Source organism: Schistocerca piceifrons, unplaced genomic scaffold (assembly GCF_021461385.2).
Source record: "Schistocerca piceifrons isolate TAMUIC-IGC-003096 unplaced genomic scaffold, iqSchPice1.1 HiC_scaffold_1870, whole genome shotgun sequence".
NCBI lineage: Eukaryota > Metazoa > Arthropoda > Insecta > Orthoptera > Acrididae > Schistocerca > Schistocerca piceifrons.
In genome coordinates, this window is record NW_025727757.1 from 1,138,773 (window position 1) to 1,162,883 (window position 24,111).

The window sequence follows — 24,111 nt, forward strand, 5'->3', positions numbered from 1 at the left end:
ATCGAAGCTTTTCAATTATACAAGAGGTGGAAATTGGCAATGACAATCGCGGGACGCAAAATCAGGAAAACAACAATTACTGGTCACATATGTCACAATTTCGTGACGACAGAAATATTAACTGGACTAGACAAGGGTATTCTTACAAGGCAGATCGTGAGCAAAACAGATACCACCTGTATGACAACCGTTGGCAGAGAAATAATAACTACAGGGAAAGATCACTTCTCTGCAATAATGACTATGACAGAGATAATCATAGAAACAGACAATGTGGGAACCAAAATAATTATTATAAAGGGAGACAGAATAACTTCAGATGCAACAGCCCACCGCGCAGTTACAATTCAGGGAGAAATTCTCCATCACGTGACAGACGAGAAAGAAATTATAGAAATTACCCACATCATGACAGACGATATAGTCTTAACAACAGACCAGAATTTAACAAAAACTGGAGTGATTGAAACAGGGCTGGGCCCTCTCGACAAGTTGAAATTGTAGCGGTTAGATCTCCAAATTCCAATAGCGACGCACGACCACAAAGAAACAGTAGACAATGACTCACACCGCTGGCAGCCACGAAAAGTACTTATGGAGCTGACGAAGTAGCTTCCGTGGCTATTAATTACGTAAAAATGAAACACTTTAGGGACTTCTTACTCCAGGAACACGACGTAAAACAACATTGCATATCCCGTAATTCACATTATAGTAAATGACGTAAAATTTATAGCAGTGCTTGTCTCTGGCAGTCCCATTTCAGTAGTTAGTGAAACAGCATTTAGCAAATGCAACAAATCGAACGATTGCCCTACACTTCCTTTACGTCAGATTAAATTACAAGGCGAAATTTTTGGAAAAGGTGTAGATGAATGCCAACAAACCAACTTAGAATTCTTTTGTCACAGTCACAGATTCACCATGAACTTTCTTATCGTTCCATTATTGCCAACAGAAATTATATTGGGAGTAGACTTTTTGAATGAATACGAAGCAATCTTAAACTTTCACGATGCTGAAATAAGTTTAGAGAAAGAATGTAAGTCAATAGCATTGAAATTTGAAGATTGGCTCTCAAACTATGACAACGAAATTAAGCGGTATTACCTCTTGATAGACAACAGTTCGGAACTTTCCACGGAACTTGACACTAACAATCACTCTGCAAGTATTGACGGGGATTATATCGACGACCCATTCGAGACTAATGACTTAATTCAAAACAAAATTAAAACAATTGAGATATGTAGTGACACTGATAGGTAGGACCTTCTTCACATTTTACAAGCACATTCCACAGCTTTTACTCACAAAACAGGAACCATCAAAGGATTTCAATATCAGTTTCATGTTCGTGAGCACACTAAATTTTGTATTAGACCATATGCAATTTCGGCACATTATAGGGACTGTGTTAGAACAGAAATACATTGTATGCTTGACGAGGGCATTATTGAGCCTGCAGTAAGCTCATACAACAATCCATTACATGTTGTTGAGAAGAAAAGTAGATCGATCAGGCTTGTCTTATATTGGAGACAAATCAATACTATCATCATTCCTGAAACAGACAGAGCACTTATGTTGGAAGAACTTTTTCAAAATTTTAATGGTGTAAAAGTATTGTCCTGTATTGATCTCAGATCCAGCGTTTATCAGATCGAACTTCATCCAGAAAGTAGAAAATACACACATTTTCTTTGTTTCGGCGTTTGTTATCAATTTCGGAAATTTCCTTTTGGTTTGAACATTTCTTCGGCAGCATTTATTCGTGGGCTAAATTCCATATTACCTGAGTTCTGAAAACGTCACATCACCTTATATGTCGACGATGTTCTAACAGCAAATGCGTCATGGGAACAACATAATCGCATCCTCAACAGTGTATCACGTATTTTATAAGAATTTGTAATTACAGTTAACTTGGAAAAGTCTGAATTCGATAGGACAAAGGTGAATTTTTGGGGACACATTATTTTCTGAAGGCATTAAGCCGGATCTTGAAGAGTTAGAACCAATCAGAGCCATTCCAGTTCCATTCACAAAAAAACATGTCCATATTTTACCAGGTCTCGTGAACTTTTACCGTCGTTTTCTGAATATGCAAATTCTAGTAACACCAAAACTTTGTTCTCTCACTGGAAAAATTACTACTGGGAACCGGGACGAACAGGCACACTTGGAATTCAATTCTTTGAAAGAAGCGCTACTTAACGCCCCAATACTAGCTCATCCAGATCTGTCACAAGATTTCTGCCTTAGCACAGATTCTTCTAAAGTCAGTCTTGGTGCTCATTTATTTCAAGAAGCCATACGAAATTACACTACTATTCAGAAAACCATTGCTTTTGCTAGCCACGTATCTAACAAAAGCGGAAAATAATTACTGCGTTACTGAATTAGAAGCTTTACCTATCGTTTGGCATTCAACAAATTCCGTTTCTTACTTTCTAGTAAACACGTAAAAGTATACAGTGATCATCGTGCATTACTATTTCTTACGTATTCAAAATTAAATTTTGACAAGTTAAAACGTTGGGCATTGTTTCTGCAAGAACTCTACTTCACAATAGTCTACATTCCTGGCAAGGAGAACATTGTTGCGGACGCACTATCACGTGCACCGACTGGGCTTGAGAAAAGTAACAAAGAAGGCAACATTGAGAAAAATTTCAGTATTCTTTACATTCAGAAAGTCGCCTTTGAGAACTTCATCATCACATCTTTAAAGGACATAGCTCATTAACAAGATAAAGATTCGATTTGGAAAGGCATCAAAAATAAATGACACGAAAAGACACACACACAGATTCGGTATTATTATCTGGTTAGAAACAACATACTCTTCAAACGTTGCACTGTTGATGACTAGATATGCGTACTTTGCATTCCTGGCGATTTTGTCAATAAGGTCGTTTGGTACATTCATTTCACGTACGCACATTTTGGCCCACGACAATGTTATCATATTCTTCGGACGACTTGTTATTTTAAAATATGGAAAAGAAAATTCGAAGAGTCTTGTCTATTTCTAAACTTCGTCGAAGAGCTAAACCATATACCACCTCACATCGTGCTCTGTTGTTTCCTATCATTCCTTCTAAATTAAGAAGAATTTGCTGCTGTTGATCTCTTGGGACCCCTTGTCAGAACATCAAATGGATTTTTGTACGTTTTAGCCAGTGTTGAACTTACTTCAAAATTTATTTCTTTCATATGGTTACGTAAAGGCACTGGATGGTCTGTATCCAATGCCTTTGATAGAAATTTCTTACTTGAAGTTCGACACGTTGCTAAAGTCATTTCAGATAACGGACCGCAATTCAGATCTGCGGTTTGGTAACGCATGCTTCAGAATCATAAAATCAAACCCGGTTTTATTTCATTGTACTCACCACATTGTAACCCTTCTGAACGGATCATGAAACACATCAGTGAGCTTTGCAGACTTTATTGTCACAGAAAGCATCAGCATTGGGACAGATATTTATACTTATTTCAAAACGTGCTGAATGAAATGCCTCATGACTCCCCTGCTTTACCCCCTATTCTTGTGCTGAAGAATGATGAACCACCGAACAGAATCCGAGAGCTTGTACCTTTTCTGAATACACGTAAACTTCGACAGAAAGACATAATTGATTTGGCTATTAAAAATATAAATTCTGCTGCAGACAAAAGGAGAAAACTAAACGGTAAAGCAAATGCAAAGAAACTCTATATTGGTCAGAAAGTTCTCATGAAAGCTCATTCATTGTCACATATGAAGAAACACTTGAACCAAAATTCTTTCTGATTTATAATGGACCTTACAGGATCTGACATATACCACATGGTAATTGCATTGAAGTTCAAACTCTGCGTATTAGGAAAGGTAAAGGACTACATCACAGCCGGCCGGAGTGGCCGAGCGGTTCTTGGCGCTGCAGTCTGGAACCGCGCGACCACTACGGTCGCAGGTTCGAATCCTGCCTCGGGCATGGCTGTGTGTGTTGTCCTTAGGTTAGTTAGGTTTAAGTAGTTCTAAGTTCTACAGGACTGATGACCTCAGAAGTTAAGTTCCATAGTGCTCAGAGCCATTTGAACTACATTTCACAAGTAAAACCATTTATTGATAGATAATTTGCTTTCTGAATGAGTCATTGCTATAAGATTTCTACTTCATGTTACTAGTATGCTTTGTCACACTTAGAAAGTCTTAACATGTAACAATGTTTTGAAGTCAGTTATCCAGTCAAGAACCTATGTAACATATTTAGACAGTAATTACAAATGCATTTTTGTAGTGAACAGGCGACACAGTGTTATTGTGTGTACATTCTTGCTTGCTCGTTGCACGATTATGTAACAACTATAAGGCTTACACAATTAGAGCATATACTGCTAATGAGATTTTAATGCAACATTTTGATTTACTTGAAAAGACATTCGAAATTTAAAGTACTTTCTGAGAGATAAGCGATGACACAGTTGTTAGTTTATTTGACAGCTACATGATTATATGACGTGGCTATTAATGAGTAATACAATTTACATTATTGCTTCTGCGCCATTTCTGTTTTATATCAGCACAGTTTTTCTACATTCTTCTGGAAAGTAAAATGTGTTCTAGTAGTAACCTTTGTGGTATAGCTAAAAGGAGACAGCCTTTTCCATAGCACAACAATACGTTACAGTACAATACTTTCTTGGTCACGGTAATGTATGAAATAACTATGACATTATATGCATAGCATTTCACTTTTGTTTATAACGAGAGAAGTATATTTACTTTTGTAGCACTTTTTTTATGGACGACGATAACTAAGTCACATGGGACATTTTTTACCGTTAAGTAATGACACAAATTATCTTACAGCAAGACACATAGCTTAGAGCTATAGGACATGCATGTGAGTGATTGATTTTTGTACTTAAATAATTTTTGTTCAAAGTTTCTCGAATTACAAAGATACAAGGTGTGGTGTCACCGCCAGACACCACACTTGCTAGGTGGTAGCTTTAAATTGGCCGCGGTCCATTAGTACATGTCGGACCCGCGTGTCGCCACTGTCAGTACTTGCAGACCTAGCGCCACCACATGGCAGGTCTAGAAAGACGGACTAGCACTCGCCCCAGTTGTACGACGACTTTGCTAGCGACTACACTGACGAAGCCTTTCTCTCATTTGCCGAGAGACAGTTAGAGTAGCCTTCAGCTCAGTCCATGACTACTACCTAGCAAGGCGCCATTAACCGTATCTGAAGATAGTCTCACTTGTATCGTCAATAGCGATGTACCACAAGGATGCATTAAAGTTAAGTAAACAGACGATACGTTCTTTTCTTATAGCATTAATTAAGTATCCTGTTCCAGACTTCATGCCAGCCGGCGTGTGTGTACGCGTGCCTTTCGGTAACCTCACCCTGTGTCTAGACTGTCTTGTCTAGACACAACACAAGGAAGGTTGTTGGTGGTACATTTCATTCCATTGCTGTAACCTGTAACACCTGAGGTTATAATTACACTAACGCTCAGGGGGTACACGTTTACTTCGTGTAATAAGGGTGTGGCAAGCGCTTAGAGCCCTAGCTAATATGGCATTTGCTTATTCAGTTTTACACATTAGTACCACATTTCTCTAACACAGAATTACACAGCTATCTGATCATTTAACTGAGAGAGACAAAGATTCTTTTTACTACATCAGCGACTCATGTTTATGTAATTACACAGATAACTTCACACTTATGAAATTGGATTTTGCCTACATTTTTGTGAACTGTTCATATTTGCTTTAGAAACCACTGTGATACTATGACAGCATGTTTTTAGACATTTTGAAATTATTTAAGAAAGCTGCGATGTTTTTGAGATTTGACTGAGGTGTTATGATATTATTATCGCGACGACAATATGTATGGTGATGTCGAGGTGTGGTTGTGGTCATTATGAAGGGTGCATGACTGTGACTACCACTATACTGACTGAATGTTTTGGACACTGCTATATTTATGGAATTTTGTTTCTACACATTAGTAATGTTAATTTTCAACATGTGAAATTTTTTATACAAGACTGCCACTGTAGTGGAAACCACTATTGCAAGTGTTTCAGTAAGAGAGTAAGTGACCTTGACGTAATGTGCTGTGGGTGCCCAGCTGCATGACAGTTGCCTGGAAAAAAATCATTAGTGTGTGCCTTTCAGAGGCACAGGTGTAGGAAAAAGAGGCCACTAACCTCACTATTGGCATTTCTTTGTAGAAAGCATTGCAAGTATGACTTGACAACATATGATTACAGTGTGGAGCTCGTACTTTCTGATATTTACTATAATGCCTAATGAAGTGATGAGAAATATTTTATATCTATATGCCTGATTATGACTACTGTCTTTTTAGTTGAGAGTTTTTTACTGACTTATCACTAGTGAATGAGACCAGTATGCTTTGCCTTATATATATTTGCTCATTTTGTTTAGTAACTGGTTTCTAGCTGTGCTGCAACATTGGTTAAAATGGAATTTAATAGCTGTACTAATGTAAATATGTTCTGTCTACAGATGTATTAAATAATAATTTTATGATCTACATTCTTGAAAAAAGGAGCACTAGTAAACAAAAGAAGCATATGGAGAAGTGATTGACAAAAAGAACTGTATACATAATTTCCTTTTCAAGGACTTGGTAATTTTTTTGTAGAATAGGTTGTTGTGGTGCACCACTTTAGTGTTAAGATGTGACACAGGCATTAACATGTAAATAGACATTTTCATACCTGCATTGCTATCTTTATGTAATATTTTTTCTGCTTGAGCTTTGTCAAGTTTAGGTATTGTTTACTGCTTTTGCTGGTGCTGTTTGTCAGGCATTGTCCTACTGAATTTTACTTTGTACTACTCTTATAAGCCAGTTTTACCATTGATTTATTTTTCTTGTTTGCTGCATATTGCCTTCTATTAGTTGTAATGTTGCATTTGCTTTGGTAATTTAGATATATTGCTGCTTACTTTGCAAATGCGTTTTTTTTGTCATTTCTGTTTGTGTTAATGCTTGTGCTGCTGCATTGCCTCGTCCCTTTGTTTATGTATCTGAGCTCAGTAGGCTTAAGTTAGCTTAAGAGGGGGGATACTATATAAGAAACTAAGAATAGGGAAAGAATGCATTGAGAAGCTATATGAAAAAGGTTTGGCCAAAAAAAGTAGTGCACAATGAAGAATAATTATTTTGAAAGAGGATATAAGCAAAAAAGTAGGGTTTAGGGACAACAGATTTAGGTAGGATTTTCTTGAAAATGAATGATGTAGTAAGATAGCGAAAAATAAATGACAAGCTAAGGTAATGGAAAATACAGAAAGCATGCTTAGATAAGACCTTTTTGCGAAAAAGTGTTGAAATAAGAGGAAAGATCTACTGAATGAAGTTTTGGGTTGGACTGCAGTACTAAATGTTATACTGAAAACAAACCCTGTCCTTTCCTTTTGTGTTATTCTGCTATGTGTTTACATGTACCCTTGGGTGTCTGTGTTCTTCCTGTCTTTATGTGTTTATCTGTTAAGAGTTTTGTTGTAGAATTTTCTGATACTAAGCTGCATTTACTATGATGAGGAGTACTGTTGTCCTCAAATACTCTGGAACAATGTTTAGATATTATTTATTCTGTTGTGTTTTCCTTTAATGATCGTATGTCAAATTAATGTTAGAATATACTCTTTTCTCATCTATTTACTTATGTCACAATTCCTATAATACTCATGTATGTGTTTATTTCTATTCTTTTGTTTAACTTGTATTACTACAAATGTTGTTTGTATTATTATGTTCTTTAATTATGTTTTCTATACCTTTATAATTGTATTCTTATGCCATAAATTTGTAATTGTGCAGACACCAGTTCTTCAAATTAAGTGAATAGTAGGGATTCATTTTACTGCACACATTTCTGTTGGTCATACTGTATGTGTCAAATCTCAGATCGTAAATGACTGTCTTAGTGTTTGGACATGTGTTGATAATTCACCAAGAGACTGGTTAACTACATTGCTGGTTCTAAGGACATTCCAAAAAGTTTGTGACTGCACAAGCAGTGGTTCATGGATTTACTATATTATCTACAAGACTCTTTGATGGTGACTGTGCATCCACACTGTCACAACAGATGATTGCTTGCTATATGTACAAGGACTACACTGGGTCGGCACCTTGATGGCCCACCAATACCATTATCTCCACCAGGACTAACGTGGGTCTGCATCGGTGCTGGGCCTCTATTACCGTCACCTCTACAGGAAATACTGTGGGTCTGCTCTGATCACCTACCCACCAAAATTCTGCAAACCTTCGATTGTGGGTTTGCTCTGTTGTGGCCCATTACCTGTCTGCATGTCAAGAGTTAGCACTGTCTTTCTGTTGGAAGGTCAACACAACTTCTTCAAGACTGCATGGAAATCCACTACTTCCATGAGCACTTTCTTTCACTGCTCTGGCTTGGGCATAAAACTATAATTCTTACTGTGATGAAGGATCAGGCCTGCCTCTGTGGACTGTGAGGACAATTTTTGCTTTTCACCAACATTGTATGAATAAATGCGTGCATTTGATATCTTTGTTATTGTAATTACCGAAAATTTTATCAAATCAGTATTGTCCACTGCCCAAAACAAATTGTAAAATTTTTTGCTGGCCCCTTGGGGGCTATGTAAGTAGGCTGTTTAGGTTTTTATGTTGGTAACGCCACGCAGCACTCTGTATGAAAATCGCTGACTGCGTTGTGTGCAGTCTGTGGCTGGTTGATTTATGGTTGGAATATTCGATTGTGTAGCGTTGGGCAGTTAGATGAGAACAGCCCGTAGCGTTGGGCTGTTGGAGGCGAGCTGCCAGCAGTGTTGGATGTGGGGAGAGAGATGGCGGAGTTTTGAGAGGTTACTATGAGCGGACGATCTGGACGTGTGACAGTCAGAAAAAGGAAATTTATAAGACTAGATGTCTATTATGACTTTTGGATACTATTCAGGTGAATACATTGTTTGTTCTCTTTAAAAATCTTTCATTTACTAACCATGCCTGTCAGCAGTTACTGCCTTCAGTAGTCAGAATCTTTTATTTAGCTGGCAGCACTGGTGCTCGCTGTATTGCAGTAGTTCTTCTGTAGGATTATTGAAAGTCACATTGCGTTGCGCTAAAATGTTATCTGTCAGTTTAGTGATGATCAGAATAAGTAAAGAGAAAACTGTCTGAGTACGTTGAATTTTACTGAGCTGTTTGAAAATCAAATAACATAAGATTTTTTCCAGCGCTGTCATTCTTTACATACAAAGGGGAATTTTCAGTAGTATTCTAACTACAAAGAAGAGTGATTAGAATTCCTAACTTAAACTCAAAGTCAATATTCTGAGCGAGCTATGTGAGATACAAAAGCATACTGCATGTATTTCACCATACTGTGGAATACTGAAGCTACTGAAAGCATTAATTACAGTCAGTCGTCTGGTAATCTCTCAGCTCCTTCTTTATCTGAATGCGAGAAACACATTTCAGTTTTGGAACTATGATCTGCTACATTGATAATGAGGCGATCAACAACAGAATCCACGAAGTCACCCAGGCGTCGTATTTTCTCGTCTTGTTTTATGAGGCGCCGTTCTATGTCCCACCGGCGTTCGGAAGTGGTACGTGAAAAAGCTGTGTGCGTTAGTTCCAATACGTCTGTTTGGCAGATTAGCAGTCTTGTTATTTCTCAAGCAAATTCCCTTAGCTTGGCTCCAGGTCAGTGCTGTTGGATTCATACTGTAATGGGACAGTAAGAACTATAAGAATGCTACATTTTTATGGCGTGCTCGATGTTGTGAAAATGATTGTTTCACATGTTTCAGCGACACTCATCACTCTCGTTCGTGTGACACTACATCTATAGTATACAACAATGTACACAGTGCAAATAAAGAGTGTTTGTTTATTTTTATTTTACGCCTAAAAATTAAATTGTTATGTGTTCTTAATCTAAGCAACCTTTATTAACAATCTTTCATAAAACTCGATGATTAAGAATTTATATTTCTAATCAAAACAGGAATTTCGCGCAGAATATGTAATTTGATGCAAGAAGAGGAGCATTACTCATAAAAATGATGAATTTTGCAATAACTAGATGCAGGTATTTGAAATTGACCGAAACAAATGACGAAGGCGAGACTCGAACGAACGATCCATGAACTGTACCAGATTTTCACTCTACCACACTAGCGATTCAAGAAGAATATAATAATTCCAATCCCAAAGAAAGCAGGTGTTGACAGATGTGAAAATTACCTAACTATCAGCTTCATAAGTCGCTGTTGCAAAATATTAACGCGAATTCTTTACAGAAGAACGGAAAACCTGGTGGAAACCGACCTCGGAGAAGATCAGTTTGGATTCCATAGAAATGACGGAACACGTGATGCAATACTGACCTTACGACTTATCTTAGAAGAAAGATTAAGGAAAGGCAAACCTACGTTTCTAACATTTGTAGACTTATAGAAAGCTTTGACAATCTTGACTAGAATACTCTCTTTCAAATTCTGAAGATGGCAGGGGTAAAATACAGGGAGCAAAAGGCTATTTACAATTTGTACAGAAACCAGATGGCAGTTATAAGAGTCGAGGGACATGAAATGGAAGCAGTGGTTGGGAAGGGAGTGAGACAAGATTGTAGCCTATCTCCGATGTTATTCAATCTATATATTGAGCAAGCAGTAAAGGAAACAAAAGAAAAGTTCGGAGTAAGTATTAAAATCCATGGAGAAGAAAAAAATCTTTTAGGTTCGCTGATGACTTTGTAATTCTGTCAGAGGACTTGGAAAAGCAGTTGAATGGAATGGACAGTGTCTTGAAAGGAGGATATAAGATGAACAAAAGCAAAACTAGGATAATGGAATGTAGTCGAATTAAGTCGGGTGATGCTGAGGGAATTAGATTAGGAGATGAGGCACTTAAAGTAGTAAAGGAGTTTTGCTATTTGGAGAGCAAAATATCTGATGATGGTCGAAGTAGAGAGGATATAAAATGTAGACTGGAAACGGTAAGGAAAGCGTTTTTGAAGAAGAGAAATTTGTTAACATCGAGTATTGATTTAGGTGTCAGGAAGTCGTTTCTGAAAGTATTTGTATGGAGTGTAGCAATGTACGGAAGTGAAATATGGACGATAAATAGTTTAGACAAGAAGAGAATAGAAGCTTTAGAAATGTGGTGCTACAGAATAATGCTGAAGATTAGACAGGTAGATCGCATAACTAATGAGGAGGTATTGAATATAATTGGGGAGAAGAGGAGTTTGTGACACAACTTGACTAGAATAAGGGATCGGTTGGCAGGTCACATTCTGAGGCATCAAGGGATCACCAATTTAGTTCAAATGGTTCAAAAATCAAATGGCTCTGAGCACTATGGGACTTCTTAGGTCATCAGTCCCCTGGAGCTACTTAAACCTAACTAACCTATGGACATCACACACATCCATGCCCAAGGCAGGATTGGAACCTGCAACCGTAGCAGTCACGCGTTTCCAGACACCAGTTTAGTATTGGAGGGCAGCGTGGAGGCTAAGATTCGTAAAGGGAGACCAAGAGATGAATACAATAAGCAAATTCAGAAGGATGTAGGCTGCAGTAGGTACTGGGAGATGAAGAAGCTTGCACAGGATTGAGTAGCATGGAGAGCTGCATCAGACCAATCTTTGTACTGAAGACCACAAAAACAATATGTTTCAGTTATGACGAAGTTGTTTTAAACGAACGAAGGTAGCCCATTGCTTTGGGGCGGATGTGTGGTTACATAAGTTGCTGAATCCGAGAGAGCTTAAAAATCAGTTCCACAGCGTGCAGTTTTTCCCAGTGCGACAGACGAGGCCTGCAATAAGCTGAGTAGGACATATATATATATATATATATATATATATATATATATATATATATATATATATATATATATATATATATAACTTGGAAAAATAACACAAGTGCACCTTTAAATATTTGGCCTTTAAAGTGTTGCTAAATGGAGTGAATATACCCAAAACAACTTTCGGATGGTGGGCTGTGCTAACCTGTGGCTAAAAGCCGGACTTGCAAGATTCCACAGTCGCCAGGTAACGTAATGTTAGAAACAGCCTGCCACATAATAGGGCGTGAGCCGTTATTTTATCAGCGATCTAGGCTGGTATGATCACAAGACCTGCAAACATATGATTTAATTCTCTCTTTCGAGATTGTGAGATAGGATAGGCACCCTCATCACAGTGTCATACTTGCTAATTCCCTCTTCTATCTCAGAGAACAGTTTCTGGAATCAAGCCATGTCCATCCTCTCGAAGTTCCGAAATTCTTGTGGATCTCCGGGCCTCACTTCTTTCATTAGCAGTGAATATATTTGAATGCCTTCGTTCCTCCCTTTCAGCCACTGGCTTTTAAGAACTCTTGAGGAACGCATAAGCCCTGTCCCAGAGTCAAACCCAACAAAATCTGGCTTTTCGTTCACACCGTCGTTCTGCACTAATCCGAAGATTGACAGTCACTACCAGAGCAACAACTCCTAAGACAAGTGCGTCCTCCACGTGTAGAATGCTGTATAAATGTAAATTTAGATGTACCTTTGTAGCCAAGTGTCGTAATATAAAACTAACTGTTGGGTCTGTTATTCTTAACAGTAGTAACCTATATTAGAGAATAACAATTACTTAATAAATAATAATAAGAAAACAACTTCTTATTAGACAGGTACCCTGATCGAATGGCGTTACAATATATCACACTGTTCCACTTGTGTTTCTAGCGGTAGAACGGACGACTTTACAAGAGATCAGACAGTTCTATTTGTGTTTCGCGCGTTACTACCATCTATTGCGCATGTGCGACAGGATCATTCCCTGGTGGGTAGTGTAATAGGTCGACGTGGACCAGTCTGTAGTTACAGATATGCACACTTGGGGCGCTGGTGCATAGGCATACGGTTTATGCGCATCGTGTAACTGGGACTTTACGATCCAGTCCTTACGGTGAGCATCCCAGCGTCTGTTCAGTAAGCGGGTTTTGATGTATGTGTCGCCGAGGCACTCGTGCTGAGTTGTGATCGTTTGGCTGTGAGCTGGGCTGAATGCATTAAGGCAGTTTGCCGTACCAGTTAAATTACCACCGGCCCACTGAACTTTCATAAAGTGCGATCCGAATTAAAGTGTCAGTCGGTCGTGCGTCTCGTAATCCTATCCGATGAGAGCTCTGATTTTTATTTTGTAAATTCCTGTCAAGTGGACAGAGAATTTGACGCTTCAAATTGTCATTAGTGTGTGGGCTGTCAGTTGGGGTTCACTCAGAAGTCTTCTCACCTTGTGTATTCGGATTTGTATATCTTACTTCTGAAGTTTAATGTTGTGTCTATTTCTGTTGTAAGCAGACTGTGTGCCGTTTATGATTTCTCTATTATACTGTGTAATGGCATGTGGGATATGACACTGAATCTGAATACCTTACTATGTCTGTTAGTTAAAGATTGTGGTATGTATCATGATCAAACAAGGTAACAGGTTAAGGACTTCTCAAGTTGCTGCACTCGAGAAAAAGAATTTGGTGTTACACATTTGGGTACTAAATTGTTCCTTTACCGTTTACAAATGTCTACCTTTGTATTTTGGATTGCTCGGTTACTACTGTGTTGTCTGTTTCAGGGCAGGGACTACTCAGGAGGACATCGTTATCAAGAGAAACAAAACTGGTGCTTTACAGACCAGAGTGTGGAATGTCAGATCCCTTAATCAGGCATTTTGGTTAGAAAATTTAAAAAGGAAAATGGATAGATTAAAGTTAGATATAGTGGGAATTAGTGAAGTTCGGTGGCAGGAGGAACAAGACTTCTGGTAGTGTAAATACAGGGTTATAAATACAAAATCAAACAGGGGTAATGCAGGAGTAGGTTTAGTAATGAATAAAAAAATAGGAAGGCGGATAAGCTACTACAAACAGCATAGTGAACGCATTATTATGGCCAAGATAGATACGAAGCTTACAGTAGTACAAGTTTATATGCCAACTAGCTCCCCAGATGACGAAGAGATTGATGAAATCTATGATGAAATAAAATAATTTATTCAAAGAGTGAAGGCAGACGAAAATTCAATAGTCATGGGGGACTGGAATTCAACAGTAGAAAAAGGAAGACAAGGAAAAGTAGTAGGTGAACAAGGAATGAGGGTAAGGAATGAAGGAGTAAGCCACCTCGTAGAATTTTGCTCAGAGCATAACTTAATCATAGCTAACACTTGGTTTATGAACCGTGAAAGAAGATTATATACGTGGAAGAGGCCTGGAGACACTGAAAGGTTTCAGATAGATTATGTAATGGTAAGACAGAGGTTTAGGAACCAGGTTTTCAATAGTAAGGCACAATCTATTGAACTGTAGATTAAAACTGAAAAAACGGCAAAAAGGTGGGAATTTAAGGAGATGGGACCTGGTTAAATTGAAAGAACCAGAGGTGGTAGAGAGTTTCAGAGTATTAGGAAACAATTTATTAGAATGAGGGAGAGCACTCTAGTAGAAGAAGGATGGGTAGCATTCAGAGACGAAACAGTGAAGGCAGCAGAGGATCAAGGAGGTAAAAACACGAGGGCTAGTAGAAATCCTTGGGTAACAGAAGAGATATTGAATTTAGCTGATGAAAGGAGAAAATATAAAAATGCAGTAAATAAAACAGGCAAAAAGAAATACAAACGTCTCAAAAATGGACGATATGACACTGTGTGAAGAATGTTACAGACCACTTAAAGACCTAAGTCGAAACGAGGCCCAGGGAGTAGACATATCATTAGAATTACTAATAGCCTTGAGAGAGCCAGCCCTGACAAAACTCTACAATCAGGTGTGCAAGATGTATGAGACAGGCGAAATACCCTCAGACTTCAAGAAGAATGTAATAATTGCAATCCCATAAAAGCAGGTGTTGAGAGGTGTGAAAATTACCCAACTATCAGTATAATAAGTCACAGCTGCAATATACTAACACGAATTCTTTACAAACGAATTGAAGTACTGGTAGAAGCCAGCCTCGGGGAAGATCAGTTTGGATTCCGTACAAATGTTGGAGCACAAGAGGCAATACTGACCCCACGACTTATCTTGCAAGATAGATTAAGGACAGGCAAACGTACGTTTCCAGCATTTGTAGACTTAGAGAAAGATTTTTACAATATTGACTGGAATATTCTCTTTTACATTCTGAAGGCGGCAGGGGTATAATAGCGAAAAGCTATTTACAATTTGTATAGAAATCAGGTGGCAGTTATAAGAGTGGAGGGGCATGAAAGGGAAGCAGTGGTTGGGAAGGAAGTGAGACAGGGTTGTAGGCTATCCCTAATGTTATTCAATGTGTACATTGAGCAAGCAGTAAGGGAAACAAAAGAAAAATTTGGAATAGGAATTAAAATCCATGGCGAAGATATAAAAACATTGGGTCTTGCGACTGCACTGTAATTCCATCAGACACAGCAAAGGACGTGGAAGAGCAGTTGAACTGAATGGGCAGGGTCTTGAAAGGAGGATATAATATGAACATCAACAAAAGAAAACCGAGGATAATGGAATGTAGTTGAATTAAATCAGGTGACGCTGAGGGAATTAGATTAGGAAATGAGAAACTTCATGAGTTTTGATATTTGGGGAATGAAGTAACTGATGATGGTTGAAGTAGAGAGGATATAAAAAGCAGACCGGCAGTGGCAAGGAAAGCGTTTCTGAAGAAGAGACATTTGTTAGCATCAAGTATAGATTTAAGTGCCAGAAAGTCTTTTCTGAAGGTATTTGTATGGAGTGTAGCCCTGTATGGAAGTGAAACTTGGACGATAAATGGTTTTACACAAGAAGAGAAGCTTTCGGAATGTGGTGCTACAGAAGAATGCCGAAGATTAGATGGATAGATCACGTAACTAATGAGTAGGTTCTGAATAGAGTTGGGGAGAAGAGGAATTTGTGGTACAACTTGACTAGAAGATGGGTCGGTTGGTAGAACGTGTTCTGAGGCATCAACAGATGTTGAATTTAGTACTGGAGGGCAGCGTGGAGGGTAAACATGTTAGAGGGAGACCAAGAGATGAATATACTAAGCAGATTCAGAGGGCTGTAAGTTTCAGTAGGTAACCTGTAAAACGTTATCTACAAATAAACTACTGCTATTACTACTAATACCATTACTACAACAACAACACACAAATGATGAAGTACGCTTACATACCTGGTCAACACATGCATGGCAGTGTGATCATGTGTGTTCTGGACATAGTGTAAAATGCTCATGTGGACTTGTTACCTCATTCCTTCCTCAGTTTATCAACAATAAGAGGTACGGTTTTCAGTCCTTCCTTTCCTTCTTCAGATAATGGTCGACCTTTCGTAGTTGTGAAGTAGCATTCCACACAGGTATAACTGCTGTTCCCAAGAGTGTACCTAGTATCTGTGCAAAGGGTCAGTTCCTACTAATTTTGTGGATGGGTAATGTGTGGAGAAAACGAAGCACAATTTATTACGACGAGAAACTAAAAAATTATGAAAAACAGATTATCAGGGCCACATTTTCTCCCTCATAATCTGATTACCATATGGGGCCGACCCGCTACCGTGTCAGTTTCTGCCATAGCGACTCTGGTTACTTCTTCAAAAAATGGCTCTGAGCACTATGGGACTCAACTGCTGTGGTCATAAGTCCCCTAGAACTTAGAACGACTTAAACCTAACTAACCTAAGGACAGCACACAACACCCAGCCTTCACGAGGCAGAGAAAATCCCTGACCCCGCCGGGAATCGAACCCGGGAACCCGGGCGTGGGAAGCGAGAATGCTACCGCACGACCACGAGATGCGGGCGTTACTTCTTCAAAGTGGCAACAAACCCAGTACAGGCGCAATTGAATTATTTCTATTTTAATCTGGTTCGAAGTTGATAGGAATATTATTAAGTCTGCATGTGATCATTTAATGACTGGGGCCGTACTTCCTGACAGACTTTAATGACGCTTGGAAACAGAGATCTGTAAAAACGCAGATAAGCGAAATTAGTTCCAGACCTACTAGAGTACTTCAATTCTTTTCAAAAGTCTATGAGAGTGTAACTCGGATAGAATACTGACTCATGTGGCTGACCAGAACGTCTTAACAGCGCTCACTTTGACTTTTGCCAAGCGTTCTGTATAGAGAAAACAGGACCGAACCTCAGAAAATGAATGACTGCAGAGGTAAACAAAATCAAATATTCCGCTGTATATTTTGTGCCAAAGTCCTTGACTGTGTAGGCCACAAAGTTCTACAGGGCAGCTGTGGCGTTAACGGAATCCTTTCTGCACTGGTGGAGACTGACCTTCATAACAGAGATCGAAGGGTGTCGCAGGAATGAAACTGACCTCGGAATGGGGGGAAATGGCGTGCGAGGCCCCATAAAGACATCGGTAAAAGGCACACTCTTGTTGTTAATCCTCATAAAACTATATCGCCTTCCAGCGACTTAAAAGTGAGATTTCAGACAAGCAATAATTACCTGTTGCCAACACAAGTAGGCATTACTGATCTTAAACTAAATTAATCGCAGTGAGTATAAAATTCCTAATGCTTTGTGAGTAAAAGAGAATATTTTAGCCCTGTATGAGAATTTTAATTTGTGCAAATTGATGGTACTGATCCCCCATGGTACACAAAACGGGTCAGATCGTTGTTGCAGAAGCAACGAAAAAAGCATTCCGGATTCAAAAGAACGCAAAATCCCGAAGACTGGCAAAGTTCTACAGAAGTTCGAAATATAGCGCGTACTTCAATGCGAGGTGCTTTTAATAATTTCCACAACGAAATTCTGTCTCGAAATCTGGCAGAAAACCCAAAGAAATTCTGGTCATATATAAAGCACACCAGTGGGAAAACGCAATCAGTACCTTCACTGCACGATAACAACGGTGCAGTCACTGATGACAGTACCACCAAAGCAGGGTTATTAAACACGGTTTTCCAAAACTCCTTCACCAAAGAAGACGAAGTATATATTATTGAATTCCAATCAAGAACAACGGCCAAGATGAGAAACGTAGAAGAAGATATCCTCAGAGTAACGAAGCAGCTTAAATCACTCAATAAAGGCAACGCCTCCGTTCCAGATTGTATAGCAGTCAGGTTCCTTTCAGAGTATGCTGATAAAATAGCTCCATATTTAGCAATTATGTACAACCGCTCCCTCACAGAAACATCCGCACCTAAAGACTGGAAGATTGCTCAAGTCACACCAATACCCAAAAAGGGAAGTAGGAGTAATCATCTGAATTACAGGCCTATATCAATAACGTCGATTAGCAGTAGGGTTTTAGAACATATACTGTATTCGAAAATTATGAAGTACCTCGAAGAAAACGATTTATTGACATATAGTCATCACTGATTCAGAAAATATCGTTCTAGTGAAACACAACTAGCTCCTTATACTCATGAAGTAATAAGTGCTATCGACAGGGGATGTCAAATTGATTCCATATTTTTAGATTTCCAGAAGGCTTTCGACACCGTTCCTCACAAGCGTCTTCTAACCAAACTGCATGCCTACGGAGTATCACCTCAGTTGTGCGACTGGATTCGTGATTTCCTGTCAGAAAGGTCACAGTTCGTAGTAATAGACGGAAAGTCATCGAGTAAAACAGAAGAAATATCCGGCGTTCCCCAAGGAAGTGTTATAGGCCCTCTGTTGTTCCTGACCTATATTGACGACATAGGAGACAACCTGAGTAGCCGTCTTAGATTGTTTGCAAATGATGCTGTCTTTATCGTCTTGTAACGTCATCAGATGACCAAAACGACTTGCAAAATGATGTATATATCTGTATGGTGCGAAAAGTGGCAATTGACCCTGAATAAAGAGAAGTGTGAAGTTATTCACATGAGTACTAAAAGAAATCAGCTAAATTTCGGTTATGCGATAAGTCACACAAATCTGAGGGCTGTAAATTCAACTAAATACTTAGGGATTACAATTACAAATAACCTAAATTGGATCGATCACATAGATAATATTGTGGGTAGAGGAAACTAAAGACTGCGATTCATTGGCAGAACACTTAGGTGCAACAGGTCTACCAAAGAGACTGCTTACTATACGCTTGTCCGCTCTATTCTGGATTATTGCTGTGCGGTGTGGGATCCGCATCAGGTGGGACTGATGGATGACACCGAAAAAGTACAAAGAAGGGCAGTTCGTTTTGTATTATCGCGAAATAGGGGAGGTAGTGTCACAGACATGATACGTGAACTGGAGTAGCAATCATTAAAACAAAGGCGTTTTTCGTTGCGACAGGATCTTCTCAAGAAATTTCTATCACCAGTTTTCTCTTCTGATTGCGAAAACATTCTGTTAGCACCCACCTACATGGGGAGAAATGATCATCACGATAAAATAAGAGAAACCAGGGCTCGCACAGGAAAATTTAGGTGCTCGTTTTACCCGCTCGCTGTTCGAGAGTGGAACGGTAGAGAGACAGCTTGAAGGTGGTTCATTGAACCCTCTGCCAGGCACTTTATTCTGAATAGCAGAGGAATCACATAGATGTAGATGCAGATGTAGAAATTTTGTTAAGACGAAAGCGAGTTAGCTGAACAAAGGATGTGGTTGTGTACAGGTGGGTCGGAGGGAAGTCTTGTTTTAATAGTAGGAAAAGTAATGATTTTACTGAAAAGAATATAGTAATAGTCGGACTGTGCTTTACGTGGAAACGAAATATAGCACGCCGGCAGTGGAAGTAGTCTGAGCACACAGGAACTAAGGAAAAGGTAAAGTAGCCAGCAAAGTAACACAACAGCGCTGTCAAATTAAAATACAAAAATGTGTGGAGAGACCACTATTCGTTTGGAAATTATCGACAGAGAAGTCAGAAGACAGAAGGAAAGAGAAAAGGTCAGCTGTGTATCGACGAAAACGATATAAGATTATTAAGAAGAAGTGTGGAGACAAGGGAAGTACGAGAAGGAACTAATAGTTATTGCAGAACACGGGTATACGTTACACTAAGAGCGATTGTGTGCGAAATAAAAGAGTTATTTCGTCTGAGAAATAGAGTGAACTACTGCAATGGTGCGGACTTTGATATAAAACTTGAGTGTGTACCGACTTGGTGCTTGATCGAATGGGAAGTAATAAACTGATTAAGTAATGCACAAATTATTTAATGTCAGGACCAAAACACACGTTCTCAAAAGTGTGACATCAAATAAAGTGACGCCATCCAACGTGAGTGAGGGACTGTAAATTGTACGGCAACATGTGTTAACGAAACTGAACTTCTACAGACACCGTGTCATGTAGACGATGTTGTTGATATGAGAAGAGATAAAAAACATTAAGAGGCGTCCGATGAGGGGAACGCAGGAGACACGCAAATTGGTTTCCCCATTCTATCCAGTGACTGGGATATGTAGCATCGTGTATGTCACGTACTTGCACAGATAAGGCTGCACGCGTTCCAATTAGTCGTCGTTTCGAACACCTGCTGTTGTGCACAACGTTGTTGAGCAAACTTCTGGAATCAGCCTCTACATAAATTCAACATCCAACTTTCCTCCATGTTGTTACTTAGTTTAGTAAAAACATTTATGAACCCAGAGCATCTGAATTTCTTCCAGCTGGCAGATAGATGTTAGGTACATTACCACTCTATAGAAGTCTTCCAGCAACTGTCGCCTGAAACGTTCCTGGCAGATCAGAACCGCGTGCCGGACCGAGACTCGAACTCGGGACATTTGACTTTCTCTGGAAAGTGCTCTGCCAGGAAGATTCATATTAGGCACACTCTGGTGCGGAGGGAAAATTTTATTGCGGAAGCCTCGCCTGCTGCAGTTGTCATTTAGATCTGACAAGTATACATCAAAAGCAACATTCGTTCTGAAACCAGTATCAAAACCATGCAACTCGGGACAATAATAACTACTGCTAGTAGCACCATTATTTCCATTGTGCTGTAAGAATCAGTATTTACCAAAGATCATAGCTGACATGATACAACACAGGAGTTCATAATATGAGCTGTCACGCTACAGGCAGAGGAAAATAGATGGGAAAAGAGAAAAACGTCTCGGCCTTCCTTTAGTTTTCCCCCGTTTTCATAGCCACTGCTTTTAAGTGTGGATAACACTGAGAACAGGAGACTGCCAAATCGAGCGAAGTTATAGTCACAGCATACACCTACCGTACGTTGATGGAGGGAGTACGTGGAGACTCACCAGACACGTCGGGAGCCAGTGCAGTGGTGGTCGGCAGCGAGGCTCGCCTCTTGTGCTGGACTGGGCTGCCGCCTCCCACCCACTCTGTCCGCAGTTTTCCTCGAGACCCCCTCCCTCCCTCAGTCCTCCTTCCTTCCCCCCTCCGCGCCCTCAACGATAACACTTGGATAGGTCTGACGTTCGAAATATTTCTGCCATGTGATCTTAGCCGAAACACTAAGAATTCTTGCTCTTACGCAAACCCAGTGAGTGAAATCATATCGCGTATTCTGTAGCCCAGTGGCCATTCTGGCACCGTAATGCAAAGTGATGCATTCGGTATTTCTGAACTGTTTCATCGCGCAATACGGTCCTTCCTTTCAGCCCCAAATTGCAGAGACTGAGATAAGCGATCGCGGAACAGAGTGGCTGGAACCTCTGACTAGCAGAAAGCCACGTGGGCCACGTCAGATGCTGTTCGTTCCCAGCCTCTGTCCACTCCATTGCCCGGCATCGACGTACTTGCCCACCACGAGATGTTCATTTCAGTGGCCTTTCCCTCTCCTTCTCCGAGATACGCACCCCGGACAGACCACTATTCGCCCTCTGGAGGCGCCTCCCACTTGCCGTCAGCACTACGTCCAGCCACGACAGTGGTCCCGGTCCAGCGATGCGCCCAACAACTGATGACCAGATTTGTAGAGCTACAAGATTGAGAAGATCTTGACTGCTACATTTCTCTCGCTGTTCCAAACAGTCCTTGGCCTTTTCTATATTCTTCCTGTTGGATGAGAAGGCGTTCGCGCCTGAAAGTGTATAAAGATGTCGATAATCTTGTGATTGAGGGGGGAAACCACATGAGGAAGCTGTTTGACGCCGAATTTTCGAGATTCTTTTGGGGCGGGAAGATTAAATCAGAATTTTAAGCAATTTTTATATCACTTAATTCATATTTCGAACAATTTTTGTGAATTTTTTTGAATAATTCCAGCCAAAATTAACAAAGTTAGGCTGTGATGTCCACTGAAGGTTGTGAGTATAGTTCTCCAATTGCGTGCAGTGCAGCCATTCCGATTTTCATCTGAAATCAAAAGGATTTTGATTTTACATTAATAGCTTATTTTCTAAGGATATGAAGTTCAGTGCAGGTGAAAATAATGAATATTAAAATGTCTTCAGGCGTTGCAACAATTTACTTCTATTTTCAGGATTGTTTTTCTCTAATTAAGCAAAGAAAAATACCCTTATAACCATGATATCATTTCACACGGTGGTTCAAATATTTCGTAATTTTATAAAGAATCATACTATCAAATTTCATAATGATCGGTTTTGTATTTTTTGAGTTAGATTGCACGCAAATGTCAGAAAATTCATTTCGAGATGAACGCCTTTGAAAAATAGATTCTCGGAAACTAGGAATTCAAGGAAGTTAACAATAATGTAAAATGCTTTCCGATCAATCTGCGATTCCAGCAGCAAATAGTAACCCTTCTTCTTCCTCATATGCTTCATTTTGCGCTTGCAGCTGTTCTTTCCGAGTTTTCTGACCTTCTTTCGATTCCAATCAACTAAGTGTAAAATTCGATGACCCGGTAAAAATGCAACTATTACGTTACTTGAGATACGTGCGTGAATAATGTACTGATGGAAAGAGAAAACTCTCAAGCTTTACATGCTTCTCGCCAAGTAGCAGTAGTGTGCACCCACTTCAATTCTAGTAAAGACAACAGAGAGCGTTTTGTGTTCTACGGTTTGTGCAGTGCGGGACGGTAGTAACATTTCAGCGTGATTTTCGTGCTGGGTATGGTGTGGATCCTGCTACAGCACAGAGCACGAACAATTGCGAGATACAGGTTGTTTCCGCAAAGGCAAATCGTCGGGACATCTGCGAGTGTCTGACACAAACGTGGAACGCATCCGCCATAGTTTCACAAGGAGTCCGCAGAAATGCGTTCGCCGTGCAGGCCGACAGCTCAACATGCCTCCGATGTTCGTCTGGCGTGTGTTGCGTAGACGTTTACACGTGAAACCGTACAAAATTCAGCCACTGCAAGCTCTTCGTGAATGTGACAAACGACAACGCGTGTTCTGTAATTTCGTTGTCAGCAAGATGGAGGGTGACAGTTTTCTTCCACCCTTAGTGTTAAGTGACGACGCAACATTCGATTTAAAGGAAAGGTGGACCGTAATGCTGCGAGAGTATGGGGTACGGAACAACGACATGAAGTTGTTCAACATGAGAGGGATTCTCCAAATTTTAATGTGTTTTGTGCAATTAGACGGTAAAAGATGTACGGTCCATTTTGCTTTGCCGAGAATACTGTTACAGGAAGCACAAGCCTCGATATGCTTGTGAGCGATCCAATCCCACAGTTGGAGACTGGATTCGAACGACTTCATTTACCAACAGGATTGGGCACCACCACACTGGCATCTGGAGGTGCGGGAATTTTTAAATCAAAGGATTACTGAACGATGGATCGATCGCAATGGACCAAATGATTCACCCTTACATTATTGGCATCCAGGTCTACGGTCCTGGCTGTATGTGATTATTTTTTATGGGGGTTTATAAAAGACTGTGTTTATTGACCTCCATTACCAACAACAATGAGTGAACTGAGACATCGCATGACAGCAGCTGTGGAGGCTGTAACTCAGGACATGCTAGCTGCAGTGAGTAACAGTTTGAATACCGGATTGACATTTGCCATTCATGTCAAGGGAAGCATATTGAACACCTACGAAAAGGTATGAAAAAGAAACTTTTTCAGTTTCCCGTTAATGAAAAAAGAATATTCATTGTACGAGGGTCACTGAGTAAGTAATGTTCCACTTTTTTTTGGAAAATGCGTTAATGTACAAAGACAAATATCCTTGTTGAT

The 24,111-nt window shown here is 39.7% G+C and overlaps 1 protein-coding gene across 1 annotated transcript in view; it reads right to left on the minus strand.

The window, feature by feature from the left end:
- Window positions 1-21,340, minus strand: part of LOC124741123 (poly [ADP-ribose] polymerase tankyrase-1-like) — a 101,803-nt gene extending 80,463 nt beyond the window's left edge. The window contains exon 1 of the mRNA XM_047248656.1: window positions 21,245-21,340. The gene's annotated coding sequence lies outside the window, so the exon portion shown is untranslated. The remainder of the gene's footprint in view (window positions 1-21,244) is intronic.
- Between the last annotated feature and the right edge of the window lie 2,771 nt (window positions 21,341-24,111).